General features: G+C 45.6%; 1 pseudogene; it reads left to right on the forward strand.

The window, feature by feature from the left end:
• The first annotated feature begins 3,351 nt into the window (after positions 1 to 3,351).
• LOC116545191 lies at positions 3,352 to 3,961 on the forward strand (annotated as a pseudogene).
• The last annotated feature ends 5,995 nt before the right edge of the window (positions 3,962 to 9,956 follow it).

Raw genomic sequence — 9,956 nt, forward strand, 5'->3', positions numbered from 1 at the left:
TTTTTTTTTTTTTTTTTTTTTTTTTTTTTTAAAGGAGGGGGTAAGGCGCAGTGGCTCAGGCCTGTAATCCCAGCACATTGGGAAGCCGAGGCAGGCAGATCACGAGGTCAAGAGATCGAGATCACGAGGTCAAGAGATCGAGACCCTCCTGGCCAACATGGTGAAACCCCGTCTCTACTAAAAATACAAAAATTAGCCAGGCGTGGTGGCGTGCATCCTTAGTTCCAGCTACTCGAGAAGCTGAGGCAGGAGAATCGCTTGAACCCGGGAGTTGGAGGTTGCAATGAGCCAACATCTTGCTGCTGTACTCCAGCCTGGGTGACAGAGCGAGATTCCATCTCAAAAAAATCTGTAGGGGAAGTTATTTTCCTCTAGGAATATTTATTTATTTTATTTTCCTTCTACAACCATAGCACCCACCTAAGGATGCGTACATGGAGATAAACGTGGTTGTTTTAGAAATAGCTTTTTTTTATTTCCTCCTGCATAATTTTACCTAATAAAGCAAGAAATAGCTTTTAATACTGTGTGTGAATTTAGATTCCTTTTTTAAAAAATTGAATTTGTTGATGTTTTAATTTTTTAGAGACATGGTCTTGCTCTGTTACCCAGGCTGGAGTACAGTGGTGCAATCATAGCTCACTGCAGCTGTGAACTCCTGAGCTCAAGGGATCCTCCCACTTCAGTCTCCCAAGTTGCTGGGGCTACAGGCCTATGCCACCATGTCTTGCTGGTTTTGGTTTGTATGTATGTATGTATGTATTTTAAAGACAGGGTCTAGCTATGCTGCCCACGCTGGTCTTAAACTGCTGGCCTCAAGCGGTCCTCTTGCCTTGGCCTCCCAAAGTGCTGGGATTATAGGCGTGAGCCACCATGCCTAGCCTATGCATGTCTCAGTTGCCCCACCTGCTGCTTGGTAATGAGGATTAGCTTCATCCTCCACCACAACATGTGCTGAGTGCAGAAGGAAGCCCAGCAACTACTGAAAGATACTTGCCCCATTTGACCTCTTGAATTTTGTATAAATGCTGTTTGCTTATGCTGTAGTTTTCATATTTCTTAGGTTCTTTTAGTCCTGAAATCTGAGTGGATATGGGTTCAGAACAATCTTGGCAGTAGTTCTTACTAAGCTATCAGATGCAGTACATATGTTTCTTCATGGGGCGAGGGGGCAGTAGGAGCGTGACTTAACAATCAAGGGAAAGTAATGTGAGTTTCTTTAATTGCACTGAGATATGCCAAGATTTTGCCAATGTTTATATTTCTCTGTGCACAAAGCCCTCCAGATTGCAGTAAATATTGGCTAGAAGTGGCAGTATTAAAACCTAATGATAAGTCATGAGCTTCCAAATTAAAAAAAAAAAAGGGTCAGGCTGGGCGCGGTGGCTCAAGCCTGTAATCCCAGCACTTTGGGAGGCCGAGGCGGGTGGATCACGAGGTCAAGAGATCGAGACCATCCTGGTCAACATGGTGAAACCCCGTCTCTACTAAAAATACAAAAAAAATTAGCTGGGCATGGTGGTGCGTGCTTGTAATCCCAGCAACTCAGGAGGCTGAGGCAGGAGAATTGCCTGAACCCAGGAGGCGGAGGTTGCGGTGAGCCGAGATCGTGCCATTGCACTCCAGCCTGGGTAACATGAGTGAAACTCCGTCTCAAAAAAAAAAAAAAAAAAAAAAAGGGTCTGAGTGTGGTGGTTTATGCCTCTAATCTCGGCACTTTGAGAGGCTGAGATGGGAGGGTCCCTTGAGGCCAGGAGTTCAAGATCAGCCTGGGCACCATAGTGAGAGCTCTATCACTACTAAAAATCTTTTAAAAATAGCCAGGAGAGGCTGCCTGTAATCCCAGCACTTTGGAGGCCAAGGAAGGCAGATCACCTGAGGTCGGGCGTTCAAGACCAGTCTGACCAACATGGAGAAACCCCATCTCTACTAAAAATACAAAAATTAGCTGGGCGTGGTGTCACATGCCTATAATCCCAGCTATTCAGGAGGCTGAGGCAGGAGAATCGCTTGAACCCAGGAGACGGAGGTTGCAGTGAGCCGAGATCGCGCATTGCAAGTCTAGGTAACAAGAGCGAAACTCTGTCTCAAAAAAAATGAAAGAACCATCCTGAACATCTTGTTTTTCCTTTTAGTCTTCTTAGCTGTAATCATATATCATGTGTATATTACTACCTTTTAATAGGCATCAAGAGAGGCATGGAGTTAAAAATGAGACTCTCCTAGCCGGGCATAGTGGCTCACGCCTGTAATCCCAGCACTTTGAAAGGCCAAGGTGGGTGGATCATGAGGTCAGGAGATCGAGACCATCCTGGCCTAACACAGTAAAACTCCGTCTTTACCAAAAATACAAAAAATTAGGCCAGGCATGGTGGATCACGCCTGTAATCCCAGCACTTTGGGAGACCGAGGTGGAAGGATCACAACGTGAAGAGATCGAGACCATCCTGGCCGACATGGTGAAACCCCGACTCTACTAAAAATACAAAAATTAGCTGGGCATGGTGGAGCGTGCCTGTAGTTCCAGCTACACGGGTGGCTGAGGCAGGAGAATTGCTTGAACCTGGGAGGCGGAGGTTGCAGTGAGCCGAGATCGCACCACTGCACTCCAGCGTGGCGCCTGGCAATGGAGCGAGACTCTGCCTCAAAAAAAAAAAGAAAACAAAAATACAAAAAATTAGCTGAGCGTGATAGCACATACCTGTAATCCCAACTACTCAGGAGGTTGAGGCAGGAGAATTGCTTGCACCCAGGAGGCAGAGGTTGCGGTGAGCTGAGATGGTGCCACTGCACTCCAGCCTGGATGACAGAGTGAAACTCTGTCTCAGAAAAAAAAAAAAAAAGACCAAAAAGACTGCCCCATGCGCATTGGTAGAAGGGGAGTTTTTTTTTTTTTTTTTTTTTTTTTTGAGGCGGGGTTTTGCTCTTGTTACCCAGGCTGGAGTGCAATGGCGCAATCTCAGCTCACCGCAACCTCCGCCTCCTGGGTTCAAGCAATTCTCCTGCCTCAGCCTCCTGAGTAGCTGGGATTACAGGCACGCGCCACCATGCCCAGCTAATTTTTGTATTTTTTAGTACAGATGGGATTTCACCATGTTGACCAGGATGGTCTCGATCTCTTGACCTCGTGATCCACCCGCCTCGGCCTCCCAAAGTGCTGGGATTACAGGCGTGAGCCACCGCGCCCGGCCAGAAGTGGAGTTTTAACCTGAGCATTCCATTTGTGCTTGAGACAGAAATGGAAGATTCAGTGCTCCCCCAGCAGGTGAGTTTCAGGGTCTGAAGAAGCCCTTTCTGCGCACGCCGCCTGGCCTCCAGCACCTGCTTCCTCCTGCGCGCGCTCAGGTGTCGCCCCTCGGAGCAGCAGCCGCCGCGACCGCCGCCACCCAGAAAGAAGTCAGAGACCCCGTGAGGTCGCTGCCACCGCCATGCCCAAGAATAAAGGTAAAGGAGGTAAAGATAGACGTAGAGGTAAGAATGAGAACGAATCTGAAAAAAAAAAGAGAACTGGTATTCAAAGAGGATGGTCAGGAGTATGCTCAGGTAATCAAAATGTTGGGAAATGGACGGCTAGAAGCAATGTGTTTCGATGGTGTAAAGAGGTTATGTCCCATCAGAGGAAAATTGAGAGAAAAGGTTTAGATAAATACCTCCGACATAATATTGGTTTGTCCCCAAGACTACCAGGATAACAAAACTGATGTAATTTTAAAATACAATGTAGATGAAGCTAGAAGTCTGAAGGCGTATGGTGAGCTTCCAGGCATGCTAAAATCAATGAAACTGATACATTTGGTAAGGGAGATGATGGTGAAATTCAGTTCGATGACATTGGAGATGATGACGAAGATTTGATGATATCTAAACTGAACTCAAGATTTTACATTCCATCTTTTCTGAAGATTGTCCTACAATTTGGATTTTGGCCATGATAAAGAAGATTAAAATTTCATTAGCATGATTACAGTTTGTTAAAGTAGGGAAAAAAAAGAAGTGCCTTTCAACAGAAGACTTGTTAAGGAACCGCCATTTCAGCATGGGTGTATTTTTTGAAAGCCTATGCCTTTTTTTCTTTCTTTTTTTTGGTTAATTTCAGATATTAGGTTACTTTCTGTGGGAAAGTTTACTTCTCTATTAAAAATAATTTAAAAGTCTTTGATCTAAAAATACTGGGAATGCCTCTCTGCAAAATAGATCTCTGGAAATGTATGTTTTATATTTAGACACTGCCAGCATCTGGAACACCAGGACACTTTCTCACGCACATGTGAAAATAACATTGTCGGCTGGGCACTGTGGCTCACACCCGTAATCCTAGCACTTTGTGAGGCCAAGGCAGGTAGATTGCTTAAGCTCAGGAGTTTGAGACCAGCCTGGACAACAAGGTGGCAGCCTGGGTGGCAGAGAAAGGCTCTGTTTCCAAAAAACCAAAGCAAAACAAAATCTAGACAGTTTTTTTTTTTTTTTTTAATTTATTTTGGGTTTTTTTAAAAAGTTGGTTTTGATTTTTGACATGACTGTTCTGAGGAAGAGAATGCTGCAGTAAAAATCTGACTCTTAATTGGTTAAAATTCAAATGAGCACAGGTCTCAGCTCTCCGATTAATCTCTATTGCGTTTCGGCTGCTACTACTCCAGAAGTTACCGTTTTTTGCAGGGTTTTCTTTTTTTTTTTTTTGTCAGACAGAGTCTCACTCTTGTTGCCCAGGCTAGGGTGCAGTGGAGATCTCGGCTTCCTGCAACCTCTACCTCCCAGATTCAAGCGATTCTCCTGCCTCAGCCTCCTGAGTAGCTGGGATTCCAGGCACCCACCACCATGCTTGGCTAATTTTTTGTATTTTTAATAGAGACAGGGTTTCACCACGTGGGCCAGGCTGATCCTGAACTCCTGACCTTGGGTGATCTGTCCACTTTGGCTTCCCAAAGTGCTAGGATTACAGGCATGAGCCACCGAGCCAGGCCTTGCACTTCCTTTTCTGCAGGAAATTCTGAGTAGTGCGTGTGGTGAGCTGGAGGGCCGGCTCCCCCTTGGGGCATTAGCTTCTTCACCAAGGTTTAAACAAAAGCCTGCCCACTGGGCTGGGCTCCTGGTGGCTCACGCCTTTGTTAGTCCGACTCAGTCTCAAAACAAAACAAACAAACAAACAACAACAATAAAAAGCCTGCCCACTGTTGTAATCTAAACCAAGGGTTTTTTGTTTGTTTGTTTGTTTAAACCATGTTGGTCAGGCTGGTCTTGAACTCCCTACCTCAGGTGATCTGCCCGCCTTGGCCTCCAGAGTGCTTGGATTACAAGCGTGAGCCACCACGCCCGGCCTTTTTTTTTTTTTTTTTTTTTTGAGATGGATTCTCGCTCTGTCACCAGGCTGGAGTGGAGTGGCATCATCTTGGCTCACTGCAACCTCCGCCTACCGGGTTCAAGTGATTCTCCTGCCTCAGCCACCCAACTAGCTAGGACTACAGGTGAGTGACACCACACCCAGCTTATTTTTGTATTTTTAGTAGAGACGGGGTTTCTCTATGTTGGCCAGGATGGTCTTGATCTCTTGACCTCGTGATACTCCCCCCTCGGCCTCCCAAAGTTCAGGGGTTACAGAGGTGAGCCACCGCACTTGGCCCGGTCCTCTTTCTAAACTGCAGGTGGCATATGAGATGGTGAAGCCAGGCAGAGCACGGGTTCTCGAAGTGTGGTCCTGAGCGAGCAGCCTGGCTGTCACCGGGGACTTGCCAGATGTTAGGGCTCAGAAAACAATACCCCAAAATTTGGTGCCTTGGCATGTTGAGTACTTTGGGGTTTTGTTTTTGTATTCCATGTTTATGTGTTCAGCTACCTTAAAAAATGGCAGTGGGGAGCACTATGTTACCTAGGCTGGTCTTGAACTCCTGACCTTAAGCAACCTGAGTAGCTAGAACCGCAGGCACAAGCCATGGCGCCAGGTCATGCTGAGTATTTAGAACTGAGGGACGTTGGAAGAGCCTCAGAAGCAAAGTCTCTCTCTGAACTTTTCCTGTTCTCCCGTCTCCTGTCCCCTTCTCTCTCAAGACAGGCTTTGCCGGGTTTCCCCACCTAGTCTTTTGGTCCAGTTCTACATTTCTACACAGCGGTCCATTCTTCACAGAAGCTAAGCATAAAAATAGACACTTTTTTCTGAGTCTTTCAATCTTCATCTCTGAAGGCTCCTTTGTCAGGTAAAACTTTGATTAGATAAATTTGTTAGCTTTTCTCTTGTTAATCCGCCTTTTGTCATTGGAGTGTCCTCCTGACTCTTACTATCAGGAGGAAAGGGATCACACCCTCTCCGCCCCTACACAGACATGCAAATGTTTGAGTCCCGCGTGTGAATTACTGAAACAGAAATTCTGGGGTGGGACCCAGGAACCTAATTCAACAAGCCTTCCTGGGGATTATTATGCATGCTAAAGTCTGAGAGCCACTGGCAGGGGGAAGGGGAAAGGGAGAGGCAGGTAGGATGCCTTCCAGAGGATATAGGGTTTTGCCATTTCAATAATTCCTTATGGCTGTTCCTCTGCAATAGAATAGCTATGAGGGACATTCCCAAGTAGGAAACTGTACTAGGAAATCACTGTGCCACCCCCTTTTTGTGCCTACCGCTTAATCAGGTCATTGTTAAGCAGATTTGTCAAATTATTCAAAGCAGATTTGAATAAATGTGTTGCACTGAGGGTTCAGGGGTTTATTTATCTGCGTTTTTGCAGGATTGTGGCTGGAAAGATTCAGATGAGCCTTTTTTTTTTTTTTTTTTTTTTAAGATGGAGTCTCGCTCTGTTGCCCAGGCTGGAGTGTAGTGGCGTGATCTTGGCTTGCTGCAACCTCCGCTTTCCGTGTTCAAGCAATTCTGCTGCTTCAGTCTCCCTAGTAGCTGGGATTACAGGTGCGTGCCATGATACCTGGCCAATTTTTGTATTTTTAGTAGAGACGGGGTTTCACCACGTTGGCCAGAATGGTCTCAAACTCCTGACCTCAGTTGATTTGCCTGCCTCGGCTTCCCAAAGTGCTGGGATTACAGGCATGAGCCACCTCACCCGGCGTCCAGATGTGCCTTCTTTCATCACTTACCTGTACTGTTGTCCTTTTTCACTTTGGAAATGTAAAGCCTTCTATGAAGTATAGATGATGACCTTCTCATTTCCCTGCATGATATCTTTCTTACTTTTGAGATTTGTAATCAGGCGGCCTTTCTTCCTCTCCAGGCTCTGATCTACAAGTTACTGCCCCACTCTGAGCTTTAGCTTCACATTTGTCTCCGTAGCTCAGGGGTTAGAGCGCTGGTCCTGTAAATTTCAGCTTCCTCATTCGTAAAATGAGAACTAGAATAATTTCTATCTCATAGTATTAGTTTAAGCATTAAATAATATTTAATATCGTTATCTTAATAGCATATTACTAAATAGTAAAATATTCATTAGCTGGCTGAGGCAGGAGGATCGCTTGTGCCAGGTGTTTAAGGCTGCAATGAGCTATGATTGCACCATCGCACTCCAGCCCGGGTGACAGAGTGAGACTTTGTCTCAAAAAAAAGTAAACATTTAATAAACATGAAGTCATTTTTTTGTTGATATTCATTAATCCTCATATTATCCCTAGGACCCTGGCTTCCTTTCTTTAAATAGATGTCCTTCTTTCCTAAGTCATTGAGAAGACTGAGGCAGTTAATGTGTGATTTTCCTCAGTCACTTCCCCCTCCCATAAAGTTACCTTTAGGGTCGGATCTAAACGCTGAGGGACTCTTTTATCATTCCCTTGCCCTCCTCTATCTCCTCTTCTTTTTTTTCTTTTTAGGGCCAGCTACTCACTTTAGCCTTTAATTCTTTTCTCTCCTGCCTGATCCAGAGACCTTTTCTTCCTTGCATTCTTAAGCTATAAAGTTGTTCAAGTCTGTTGTAATAAAACATAATAACAGGCCAGGCACAGTGGCTCATGCCTGTAATTGCACACTTTGGGAAGCCGAGGCAGGAGGATCACCTGAGGTTGGGAGTTCAAGACCAGCCTGATTGGCCGGGCGCGGTGGCTCAAGCCTGTAATCCCAGCACTTTGGGAGGCTGAGGCGGGTGGTCAAGAGATCAAGACCATCCTGGTCAACATGGTGAAACCCCGTCTCTACTAAAAATACAAAAACATTAGCTGGGCATGGTGGCGCGTGCCTGTAATCCCAGCTACTCAGGAGGCTGAGGCAGGAAAATTGCCTGAACCCAGGAGGCGGAGGTTGCGGTGAGCCGAGATTGCGCCATTGCACTCCAGCCTGGGTAACAAGAGTGAAACAAAAAAAAAAAAAAAAAAAAAAAGGAAAAAGACCACAAAAGCTTCACCTGTTTCTCCCCTCTCTTTGCATCCGAGCTCCTGAAAAGGGTTACTTGTACTTGTCCATTTTTCCCCAAAGGGACAGAAAATGTTTACATTAATTTGCCAGTGATGATCTTCATCCAACCAAATACATTGTTATTCTTTAACGTTGTTGTTCCCCAAAGACTCTGAAAACTGATGTTTTTAGCAAAGTCTTTGGATGTTTCTCATCCAAACTAGTCACTCAGTATCATGTTGATGACTCCCAAGTTTTTCGTTTTGTTTTGTTTCTTTTGAGACTGAGTCTCATTGTATTGCCCAGGCTGGAGTGCAGTGAGCCCAGTTACTGCAACCTCCACCTCCCAGATTCCAGTGATTCTCTGGCTTCAGCCTCCCCCAGAGCTGGTGCTACAGACTTGCGCCACTGTGCCTGGCTAGTTGTTGCATTTTTGGATAGAGACAGGGTTTCGTCATGTTGGCCAGGCTGGTCTCAAACTGCTGGCCTCAAGTGATCTGGCCACCTCAGCCTCCGAAAGTGCTGGGCATGAGCCACCGTGAATGGCAACGCCAAAGGTTACTGTCTATCTCTAACTGCCAGTAATATATCTGCACCCATATTTGCAAACTCCTAATACCTGAAACTGACTCACATACTTAACCTGTTTCTCCTGCAACATCTGCTTAAGGGATTGTTTCTGTTGGTGCAATTACCATGCACCAAGCTAGAAACTAGAGAGTTCCTACCTCCTCTCCTTTCCCTTCCCCGCCTGCCCTATCTCCCTCCTTCCCTCCCGCTCTAAAAAAAGAAAAAAAGAAAGAAAGAAAACTAGAGAGTTCCCATCACTAGCCTCACTGAGGCAGGATGACATGCCAAGAATTAATGGCGTGTCCCTTCCCTATGGACCCTGCAGTCCCAATTCATTTACTTGTACAGGGCCTTACTCCCAGCTCAGGCATGGCAATATCAGAGAGTAAAAATGCCTAAATTCTTTGCTTCTAAGTCCACAATGTACAGTATGGTTTAAGATAGAAGATTCTGGCCAGGCATGGTGGCTCACGCTTGTAATCCCAACACTTTGAGAAGCCAAGGCTGGCAGATCACTTGAGGCCAGAAGTTGGAGACCAGCCTGGCTAACATGGCAAAATCCTGTCTCTACGAAAATATAAAAAAAAATTCGCTGGGCTTGGTGGTGTACCCCTGTGATCCCAGCTACTCAGGAGGCTAAAGCATGAGAATCGTTTTAGCCTGGGAGGTGGAGGTTGCAGTGAGCTGAGATCGCACCACTGCACTCTAGCCTGAGTGACAAAGTGAGATCCTGTGTCAAAAAAATTTATTAAAAAAAGATTTTAAAGGAGATGGAATTAAGTAAAACAAACTTTCTTTTTAAGCAGACCAACTTTTTCTGTTATACATACTTCAAATATCCTTGCAGAGATGGACACACACACGAAAATAAATTTTGGCTGCATGCAGTGGCTCATGCCTGTAATCCCAGCACTTTTGGAGGCTGAGGTGGGCGGATCACCTGAGGTCAGGAGTTTCAGATTAGCCTGGCCAACATCATGAAACACCATCTTTACTAAAATACTCTCTGAACATTAGCTGGGTGTGGTGGCATGTGCCTGTAATCCCAAGAGGCTTGAGCTTAGGAGGC

This window comes from Sapajus apella, unplaced genomic scaffold (assembly GCF_009761245.1).
Source record: "Sapajus apella isolate SASKATOON/1434 unplaced genomic scaffold, GSC_monkey_1.0 scaffold250, whole genome shotgun sequence".
Lineage (NCBI taxonomy): Eukaryota > Metazoa > Chordata > Mammalia > Primates > Cebidae > Sapajus > Sapajus apella.